Source organism: Lygodium microphyllum, chromosome 19 (assembly GCF_053477565.2).
Source record: "Lygodium microphyllum isolate KBCC chromosome 19, Lygodium_microphyllum_v1.1.10, whole genome shotgun sequence".
Classification (NCBI taxonomy): Eukaryota; Viridiplantae; Streptophyta; class Polypodiopsida; order Schizaeales; family Lygodiaceae; genus Lygodium; species Lygodium microphyllum.
In genome coordinates this window covers 77,127,488-77,138,471 of record NC_141153.1, presented here as the reverse complement: position 1 = coordinate 77,138,471, position 10,984 = coordinate 77,127,488, and the positions used below count along the sequence as shown (strand labels likewise).

At 40.6% G+C, this 10,984-nt stretch overlaps 1 pseudogene; it reads left to right on the top strand.

Moving 5' to 3' along the window:
* The first annotated feature begins 8,363 nt into the window (after positions 1-8,363).
* On the top strand, positions 8,364-10,217 carry LOC148020055 (uncharacterized; annotated as a pseudogene).
* Positions 10,218-10,984: the final 767 nt, after the last annotated feature.

The following is a 10,984-nucleotide window of genomic DNA, read 5'->3' as shown; positions in this document are numbered from 1 at the left end:
GTATTCACTTTTAGTGTCTGCAACTATTCTATAATCACATCCATATGCTCTTTTTTGATGCTTGCAACAACTGAATTGGACAAATAGTCCTTCAAAATTTCTCCTCCTAGAGTATTCACAATAGAGGTCCTCTATTTTGATTCAGATTCAAGCATCCTATTGAGATTTTTGATTGTTGGTTCCAATTGGTAGGGTTCTAGTATTGGTATTGAGTTGCCATTTGGGGAATAGTTTGAGGCCATTGTTGTTGCGATTGAATCATCATTTGAGACACTACTATATGTGGCTACTCTAGATTTAGTGCATTGTACTGTGGCATTAATTATACCTAAGGGTAATGGTAGGAAACATCTCCTAGGATTGCATTTGGTAGGTATATCATTCTTGGCATGGAATAAGTTAAGACTCCTCTTCATGAGATCATCAATAGCCTTGCTTCAACTTCATCATATAATCTTGCACCTTCCTGTTGAGAAATCAAATGATGTATGTCCAAAAGAGGCTGGCCCATAAATGGCTTTGTATGAGAGATATGACAAATATGTATGCTCTAGAAGCTCTAGGAAGAGATGTCCAAAATCCCATAAGCATGGTGAGGAACAATGGTACTATCCAAAAGCTATATAAGCATGTACTTGACACTCATTTCAATGTATGGTACCTATTTACTTTGAGTCACTCAAGATTGTGTTTATGAGTCCAAGCTAATCTATCTTGGAACCTAATTCACTTGACTTACAATTCCTTATTCTGATAATGTATCATGTGTTTGATTTGCATCCACCATAGCCGATCTAGTTCTAGGTCTGTGTTTTTCAACACGGTATGGCTGAGCTAGGTAGCTAGTGGTGTGTTTTCTTCTTCTTTGCAAGCTCTACAATCTTTTAGCCTATTTCTATTCCAATCTCTCAAGCTATTAAACATCTATTGGTGTGTATAAGGTAAAGGAGCTCTAGGAAGGAGGTGTTGTGGTGTAGCTATTGAAGGCTAGTTCATGGTTCATGTTGGTGCTCCCTTGAGGGTAGCTAAGGGCATGCTTAAGGAAATGGGTCTACTTTCTAGTTCTGAGATTGAGAGAGAAGAGAAGAAGAAATGGATCAAGCAACAAGTCATTTGCTACTGCTTCAGCTTGACCAATCTATTTTTTTAAAGAAGCAAATCTGAGAGACATTGCTTATAGAAGCCACAACTAACAAAGAAGATTGTCAAGCAGATTTTGAGTGAGAGAGAAGATTAAAGAGAGCCTTGAATCTCTATACTCCATAGCCTCTACAAGCAGACCCTCAGCTTCCAATAGCTAGCCTACCGTTACAGTGCTTGCCAGTGCGGTATCAACCTAGGCTATAACATCTTTTGGCGAGAAGGGACGGGAAGTAGCACACCTACTGTGGAAAAAGAACACCAAATGAAAGAACCGCTTGTCAAAGATGGCATTGGTTGAGAAAATGCGATTATGAAAACATCACACATGCCCTACCCTACATGAGGACTTTTAGTAGTTTCAATGAGAATTTTGGGTTGTAAACTCTCTCTCTCTTAGTGTCTTTGCCTATGTGTGTGTGGGCATGGTGATGGCATTTTTCTGCTATCCTACAATGCTCGTGAGACATGGCATTGTATCTTCTCTGAGCTCCTTGTTCCATAGCCTTTCTCTTCAGCATCAGCAGAGCAACCATTAAAGCCGAGCAGCGTATCTCTTGCTTCTTCTTATGTGCCTTCACCCCCTCTACTCGTGGTCGTGCACTAGGACTATAAGATGAAGACATGTAAGGTGTCTGCCGAATGTTTTAGGGTGATTGGCAGTGGGAAAATCATTTGCAAAAGTTTTGGGGCAGATATGGTTATGACATCAACATCTTGTGCAAATGGTACTGAGCGTTGCCAAGAAGCCTTGGGAAAGCTGAAGAAGAAGTATGACCTTGTAGTGAATATTCAAGGGGATGACACACTTGTTGATCTTGATATTATAGATGGTATTGCAAAAGCATTACAACAAGCACCAGATGTTGTGTTTAGTACTGCAGTCACATACTTGTAGCCAGAAGATGCTATGAATCCTAATAGAGTAAAATGTGTTGATGACAAGAAAGGCCATGTAAATCCAAAGAAATATGTATTCATCTTGTATGCCCAAGCCATTGCACTATGTCATTGCACTATTCATAAAATCCCAAAATTCATGTATCCTAAGACCAATGTAATGAATCACCAAGCCGTGTATGTCAGAGAGAATCTCCTAAGCCAAAACAATGTATTCATGTGTATCCATCTCAAGTTCATTAAGTAGAAAGAATGTGTCAAGAAGACTGGAGTAAAAAGCACGTACCACCCATTGAAAAAAGAGATAAGGAGCACAACAAAAGCGAAGAAGCATGAAGGTAAAGAAGTCCAAGAAGATCAAAGATTGGAGCAAAAGATCAAAGGTTGCCAAAGAAGCAACAAAAATATGAAGAAAATATTTTCCGTTGCTACAAACCAACAAAATGACTTCTCATAGTGGATGTAACAAACCCTACCAAAAATGTAAAGTTTCAAGCTTGACCTGACTAAAGCTGTACAATTCCTTATTCTGATAATCTATTGTGTGTTTGATTTGCATCCACCAAAGCCAATCTAGTTCTAGGTCCATGTTTTTCAACACTTCCACTACAACTTGCAAGTTAATTAGTCTTCTCAACTTCATAGACTTACAAACTTCTAATTGTAGGCCTCTAAGAAAAACTCCCTTTTGGATGCCTTCATCCAAGTTATGGTTGGTCTATCTCTTTAGTATGGATTCCATTCTAGATACATATGCTTTCACCCATTCTCCAAAGAACAGACTTAAGTTCATGAACTCCTCTCGCCTGCGATTCAAAACCTTCACATATGAATTCAGTGAAAAAGGCCACCCTTAGGTCATCCCACGTGCCAAAAGTTCATTCTACTTGTCTCTCATACCACTGAAAAGACGCATCTTTGAAAGTATTAGGGAATATCACCAACCAATGCTCTAGGGTTCTGTCATTGTTAACTACATATGCTCAGCTACATGAAGTTCAGGGTCTTCATTATACTCTCTCTTAAATATTGGCAACAACGAGACTACATTTGTTGCTAGCATGTCATCATCAATACTTCCAAGGCAAATCTGACTTGAAAGGGGACCTTGGGTTGTTGCCATTGGGACTTCTATATAGAGTGCGTGTAAGGTGCCCGCCCATTGGCTGTCCATGCACGCTTTTAGCGGTCTATCGAGAAATGAATCTAAGCATCGCTGCTCGGAACTCCCATGGAATGTTTCGAGTTTTGTCACCTAGGGTTTCTCGAATCCGCCTCACAACAAAATGTTCACAGCCAAACCCACTAGGATCAACTTGAAATTTGGGCTCCTAGTGGCCAAAGTCTCCTAACAGCATTCTAGCATCGGATCTTGGACACCCTACTTGCGTAGAGATACCCAAGCCAAAGTAGATCCATGACGCACTTGGTTCAAAGAGAATGGGAAATGAGAGCGATGCACCGCTCAACCTCTCTACCCATAGGGCGGCATAGTCCCATTCCGGTCCCTAAAATGACATGAATTGGGTTCTAGCCTAACAATACCTAAAGTTTGAATGACGGTAAAAGCTTGTGAGAAGACTCCCAGTTCTCTAGGACCACCCTGTCTCATAGGACGGACCCGTTGGGGGTTCCACCCATCCGCTTCCCTTAATAGCTTTAGATTTCTAATTAGTTCCTACCACATTTATATGTGACACTTAAAGTCAGCTTCATTAATTAAGCTTTTTAGGGAACATGCTTTGTTCACATAACTTATAGCACAGACATGAAAACAGAGCAAGCAATCTATTGACAAATAAGTTCAAACAAGTTCCTTAACTTATCTTCAAGTTAATCTTTGTTTTCCGCCCATATAGGAGAAATTATGTATCCCTTCTACCCAACAGAAGTATCCCATCTGCCCTGCAGAAGTAACTGGTCCAAATCACATGGCATCACAAACTCAATCCTTTATCTAGAATAGGATCTCCCAACATGCCCAAAGTTGGGGGCCACTGAGGTCTTCAACTCCATTCTAGACCTAGCAAGGGGTGTCCAGAGCTCCACATGACCCGCAAGCTGTCTAGGAGCAAAACATCATTTCTGTGGTTGGCCTTTTCACCACTCGACCTTCGACCCATGAATTGAGCAGTGCCCTCTTTGGGTTAATCTATGGTGTGATCATGGAGGTGATCCACGCGTGCAATATATCATTCCTTAATTAAATCCTTTAGGAATCCAGCACAACAAGGCATCCAGCCGTTTCTAGGAAAACATTCCTTTATCTCCATGGCAACTTGTCATCACAGACCCTTGCCATGCATTTACCATAAATCACAAGCACTTGGAACAATCATCCAAACAACAAACTAACAACCAGTTGAATGTAAAAGCATTTAGGATGTTGTTCGATCAACCAACAAAAAAAAACCAATTGTATTCTTCCCAAATAATGCAAGAATAGTTATGATAATATTTCCATTGCATATCTGCTATTCTCCTTAGGATTAAAGAGCGATTCTATGTAAAATTCCCTTAACTCTTGTATGCACAATTTTTAATGTCTTGATTATGCCATTCATAACCCTTGACCGATTCCTTCTTGTAATTGCTCTATCAACAAACAAGCCATATGCAACTAGGTGCAATTAACTTTCCTTAATACATGCACTTTGCAAGCTTGATCTTTTGAATACGTAAGATAAAATTTATCCCTTTTGATGACCTATACTCGTACATCATAGTATGAGGCCTAACGTACCTCATACGAGAATCAAAACAAGCATCTATCAATTTGAAAATACATTACTTATGACCGGTACCGCAATTGGATTGACGGTGATGCCTTTGTCTGAAGCTTCGTTGTTGGTTATGGGATTGCCATCATCCGCACGTAACATTCTTCGCTTGGGGCCCATCGTCCGCAAGTAGACTCAAGAGATTAAGAAGGCGGAATAGATTCGAGATGGGAGAGTGTAAGATAAGATGGGTAAGTCGAGGATCGAAATAGAGGGAATTGAGCTAACTCTCTTCCTTGTAGCCTATCTGGGTGACTCTTCTCTCTCTCTCTCTCTCTCTCAAGATTTCTCTCACAATCTCTTGGAGGGGTATCCTTCTCTCTACCTCTCTCTCGCAGCCTCTTAGGGTCTCCTTATGCTTCCTTGTGCCTCCCCATGCCTCGTATTTATAGTGAATTAGAGAAGAGGCTTGTGGCTGAGAAGAGGAGCGAGCTCTTTGTGGAGGGGGATCTTTGAAAAATCAGTGATCTGATGCTCAGATCATAAATCTAATGGTTCCATTGGCTTCAAAAGGGGGGTAAAACTTCAAAACACTTGGTTAGAAAGCTCTTAGTTCACTCCTTCTTCTTTTCCTTGTTCGAATTGTTGTTTTCTGTCTGTAGGTTGCGATCGTGGTGTGCGTGATTTTGCAAATTCCTCTCTTTATTTGTTTCTTTTGATAAAATCTCCAAAACTAACTAAAACATCACCAGCATTTTCTTTTAAACGACATCAAGTTCTAGAATTCTCCATATCTTTTTAAGATAATATCTAAAATATCTAAAATATACTAGTTTTTGCCCAAAATCTAATATTTTTGGACCATCCAAACTATACACATTAATACTAGTGGTTAATATAGCTCATAAATCTCATTCGCGTTGTAACTTCCGTGAAGGGTGGCTATGGTCCTTGTCAATTCGAGAAAAATATCAGATTTATGACTCAATTTTTCTAAATAAAATATTTAATTAAATAAAAACTATTAGTTATTAATGTTAGTTGGTTTTTACCTTGGTTAGTCTCTAGTTAGTAACCTTACTAACTTATTAATTGACTAACTAACCTTCGAACTAACCAACTAACTTTTAATTGCATGGAAATATTGCAGTGCCACAAGGGCATCAAAGGAGGCTTTTGGTGGTGCTAGCTTATTCTCAACATGGATTTTTGCATTCTCTCTTCCCACATACCTTTGGATTCATTCTAATGCTTGCTCTTGATCGCGTTATTCATTAGGGAGTTGGCTCCACCCAATTTATCTGTAATCAATAGAAGAAAATGGGAGGGGCTTCAATCTTTGGAGAACTCTCTTGCCAACATTTCTTCTACTTTCTTCTTTTCAATGTCTTTGAATTCGGCTTTCATTCCACTGGAGAGGGGAAGATATTGTTTGTTTTTCTTTTTAGTTTTGTGGGAAACAATTGACTACAGTGATATAATTCTGTAGCTTCAGAAGACAATGGGATCAGTCTATCACATAGAGCCCACATCAAGATAGTGATATGTCTTCGCCATTGAGAAAAGCACTTCTTATAAAAAGTGGATTTGGAAATGAAGATCTCCAATTCTTTAATTGTAGCATGAATTATTCAATCTTCCATTGGTTTTTTTTCTCCTCAACAATGCCATTGCTTCCATTTCCAACCTTTGTTGGTGGTTGTTGATAGCAATTTTCTCAACTATGCACACTAAAAACATAGAGCCCCAGGAGGAACACCAAGAAAAAGGAAAAAAATACGACCAGAAAATCTATCTTATCACACCGACAAGCATGTTATTCATACTTTAACTACAAGAAGAAAAAGAGCACCAAGAATCACCAATTTTCACACAACATCATCTAGTGAATCTCCTATGGATTTATTACAACAAATCTTCAACATCTAGTGAATCTCCTATGGATTTATTACAACAAATCTTCAACATATTCTTCATATTCTTTATAGAAACTATCAAGAACTAAAAGAACAATAAGGAATGATCAATTGTGAATGAAATTTATCACATAATATTCATATTTCATAATATTCGTAGTCTTTCTCTCAATCTCTCTCATAGTCTCACTCATAAATACATTGTTTTTCACAGAAAATCAGCTATCTCTTATATACTATCTCTCTAACATATGCTCACTCTCAATAGTGCATTGAAATAAAAAAATAATAATACTCAATAATCCTCTCTTGGTTGTTGGTACCCCTCCCAAAAGATATGTTTTATATGAAAGATCACCAAAGATACTACAGTGACCCTTGAGAGCTCACTACTGTTATTATCACTTCAGTCTTCATCAGCTACTGTTATCGTCACTTCAAGTCTTCATCAGCTACCTCTTTTTCTTCTTTGAGATTTAAAGAGCTATCATTCATATCTTTTCAAGTTTGAAAAAAAATTCCAAGTTAGAAATTCATCCAACAAAACACTCACAAAAGCATACAAAATAAAATAGAACAAAATAGAAGATTCACAGAAGCTCTATGTAACACTTTATAGAAGGTCAATAAAAGACACAAAAACCAATGGCTCAAACCAAAACCAATTCAATATATCCGAAACCATCCAACACTCTCTCAATCATTCCTCAAACCATTTATTAATAATTATAACCTCTCAATAAAAAAAAAAACCAAAATGAAACCAAAATAGACCTATCAGAATGAAATAAACACATCACAAAGCCAATCAACATATCATATCTGAATCAAAAACCATCATGAGCTTCTCAATACTACTCAAACTATCCCAAAAAAATTCAAAATATATCTAACACATACAAAATCAATCAATAATATCTTAGAATCAACCATTCCACTCATAAAAATAATAAAAACCAGCTCAAAAAATAAGTCAATTCAGCCTTTAACAAAGTGGGCATTAGTCAATCCAAGAGTGTGTCGAGAAGCAAGATTTTTGAATGAGCTTTTCTGGGTAACATCCATTTCTTGTTCCACATAGTTCACTTATTACTCGTCTTCTCTTATGCACATATCAAGCACCAATACTGCCCCCCACTGCCACCATCATCTCTACCACCACCACCATTGCCACTATCACCACTACCACCATCACCACCTCTATTGTCGCCCTCCACTACCATTGTCACTACCACCTCCACCGCTTCCACCACTACCATCCCCTTCCATGTTTCTCCCCCCATGTTAATTACCTCAAGTATAGGTCTCTCTCTCTCTCTCTCTCTCTCTCTCTCTCTATCCCCCATCTTCCACCAATTATTCTCTCTATTTTCTCTCCTTCCCATCTCTCTCTCTCTCTCTCTCTCTCTCTCTCTCTCTCTCTCTCTCTTTCACTCACTCTCTATCTATCTATCTATCCCAGTCCCATGTAGTGATCTCTCTCTCTCTCTCTCTCTCTCTCTCTCTCTCTTATACACACAATTAGCAACTTCTTGCTTTCTCCCTCTCTTACACTCACCTTCTCTCTTGCTTGCTCTCTCTCTCCTTGTCACTCACAAACACACACACACACACACACACACACACTCCCTCTCTCTCCTCTCTCCCTCCTTTTCTCCTCTCTCTTTCTTTCTCTCTCCCCCAGTGCATGCGCGCACCCGGACAGGCAGGGTTCAAACGAGCATTTTCTACCATAGACCACATCTTCACTCTCTGTTGTCTGATCGACTAGACATGAGTGAAGAAACAGAGATTGTATTGTTGCTTTGTGGATTTCCGCAAAGCCTTTGACACGGTTCCGAGAGAGAGGCTTTTTAGACGCCTACTTGATCTGGGGGTGGATGATGACATGATGTGGGGTATTTATGCACTATATAAGCGGGTTACTAGCAGAGTCAGATGTCTGGGAGGTATATCAAATCCCCTTCTGAGCACCATTGGTGTGAAACAAGGATGCCCACTCTCACTGACTCTATTTGGGCTATACATTGATGAGATAACAGAGTTTATTCAACAGCGAGCCGGTGGAGGTATAGATCTCAGTGGAGCCACAGTTCATATCTTACTATATGCAGATGACATTGTTCAGGGATTACAGCAGCATTTATTAGCATTGGATGATTTTTGCATATAGAGAGGCATGACAGTGAACCTTGGTAAAACCAAGGTTCTTATATTCCATACATCAGCTCAGATATGCAGATAGAGTATTTTCATGGCAGGAGGAGGGAGTATTGATGTCACTGGATCATATGTATATTTGGGAGTCACCTTTACAGCAGCTTCAGGGATTTTCTCGATGACACAGGCAGCTCGTGACCGCCTCACTAGAGGATACTCAGCATTGGCTCTTATGGAGTGACAGTGTCATCAGGCACATTTCCAGGAGCCCCACACCAAGGGGTGGCTCTTTGATACTCTAGTCACTCTAGCATTGATGTATGGAGCAGCTATATGGGGGCCAGGCCTTGCCGATTATGTATGGACATTGATGGAGAGACCTCAGGTGATCATGATATCTAGATTGATTCACAACAAGGTCTCAGTCCCACATGACATTGTGCAAGCAGAGCTTGCCACACCGCCCATGCTAGTTGAGGCATTATTTCAGACAGTCTACTTCCTACACAGATTTCAGGATATGGATAGAGATCGCATTGCAGATAGAGCATATATGGCATCTCAGGAGATGGCTCGAGCGGGGGATACCACATCATGGTATGCACAGACTAGAGCTTGGTTTGACAGACATGGGCTGGACATTGATAGACTCCCACCTCTTCTATATGATACTCAGGCTCCCACTTACACCCTCTCTCTCTCTGAGAGGAACAGAGTCATCAGACAGGAGATATGGCATATTTATATACAGAGGACATGGGTCAGCCCTGCACAGCCACTGCCATCGAAGATGGCACATTATTATACACAGTTCTTGAGCATATCAGAGCAGGGATTCATAGAGATTCTGAGATATATGCAGATCTATATGCCACATCGATTGAGAGTTCTTATTGGATAGCTCAGGGTATCATCACATCAGTTTATGATTGAGAGTGGCAGAGCTAGTGGCATCCCACGGGAGGAGAGGATATGCCCCCTTTGCAGATCAGAGGTGGAGAGTGAGGAGCATTTTGTTCTCAGATGCCCGGCATACTCAGAGTTGAGATCTAGATACACATTGAGCAGCTCACTTCAGGGATGTATGACTGATATGGATCAGAGATCATTTGGCCGTTTTCTGGGAGAGGCATGGCACATCAGAGAGCAGAGCACACAGCGGGTCCCAGTCAGAGAGGGGCCCACCCAGACAATTATTACACAGTTCTTTCAGATAGACAGAGTGAGAGCTACTGTACCAGCCTCTAGCTAGACCTCCGGGCTCACACTACAGCAGGCTGTGGACCAGCGTACCAGACACCGCATGAGGATCCGTGGGTTTCGGACCCCACAGCCACACCGACAGGAGATCCGGAGGATTCTTGATCTACATCGACAATAGACTGAGATCCGACGACACTCGACACATTGGATCTCAGACCTCCAGTTTGCTCTTTCTCCACCGCCGATGTACCACATCCTGCATCTAGGAGGGATCACCTGCTATTAGCGACTTCGACGACTGCTACTACATCCCAGGATAGTATATGTCCCTGCATCTGTTACATATACACATCGCACCACTTTATCACAGCCGACAGTTGTTCCCCTATCACAGCCGACATTTGTTCCCCTTTTGTAGCCATTATCTGGAGTACTAGAGCTACATACGTACATACACATACACGACACTTATCACACTCACAGCACCGTATTTTCAGTTTCCAGTTTTTAGCTTTTCATTCAGCACTTTTATTTTGGATAGCTGGACCTCATCAGTTGTATCACAGTTTGTCTCATAGGCCAGTTTTGGTCTTTAGAAGACGTTAATATAACTTTCTTTCTTTCTTTCTTTTCTCTCAAATAGCAACTCCTCTCTTTCTCCCCCTCTTACACACACACACACACACACACTCTCTCTCTCTCTCTCTCTCAGTTAGTAACTTTTCGCTTTTCACTTTCTCCCTCTCCTACACACACTCTATCTCATTCTCTCATTCTCTCTCTCTCCCCTTGCACACACACACACACACACACACACACACACACACACACACACACACACACACACTCTCTCTCTCTCTCTCTCTCTCTCTCTCTCTCTCTCTCTCTCTCTCTCTCTCTCTCTTAATTTTGCAAGGGTCATCCATCCTTTTTTCACAACCCTCT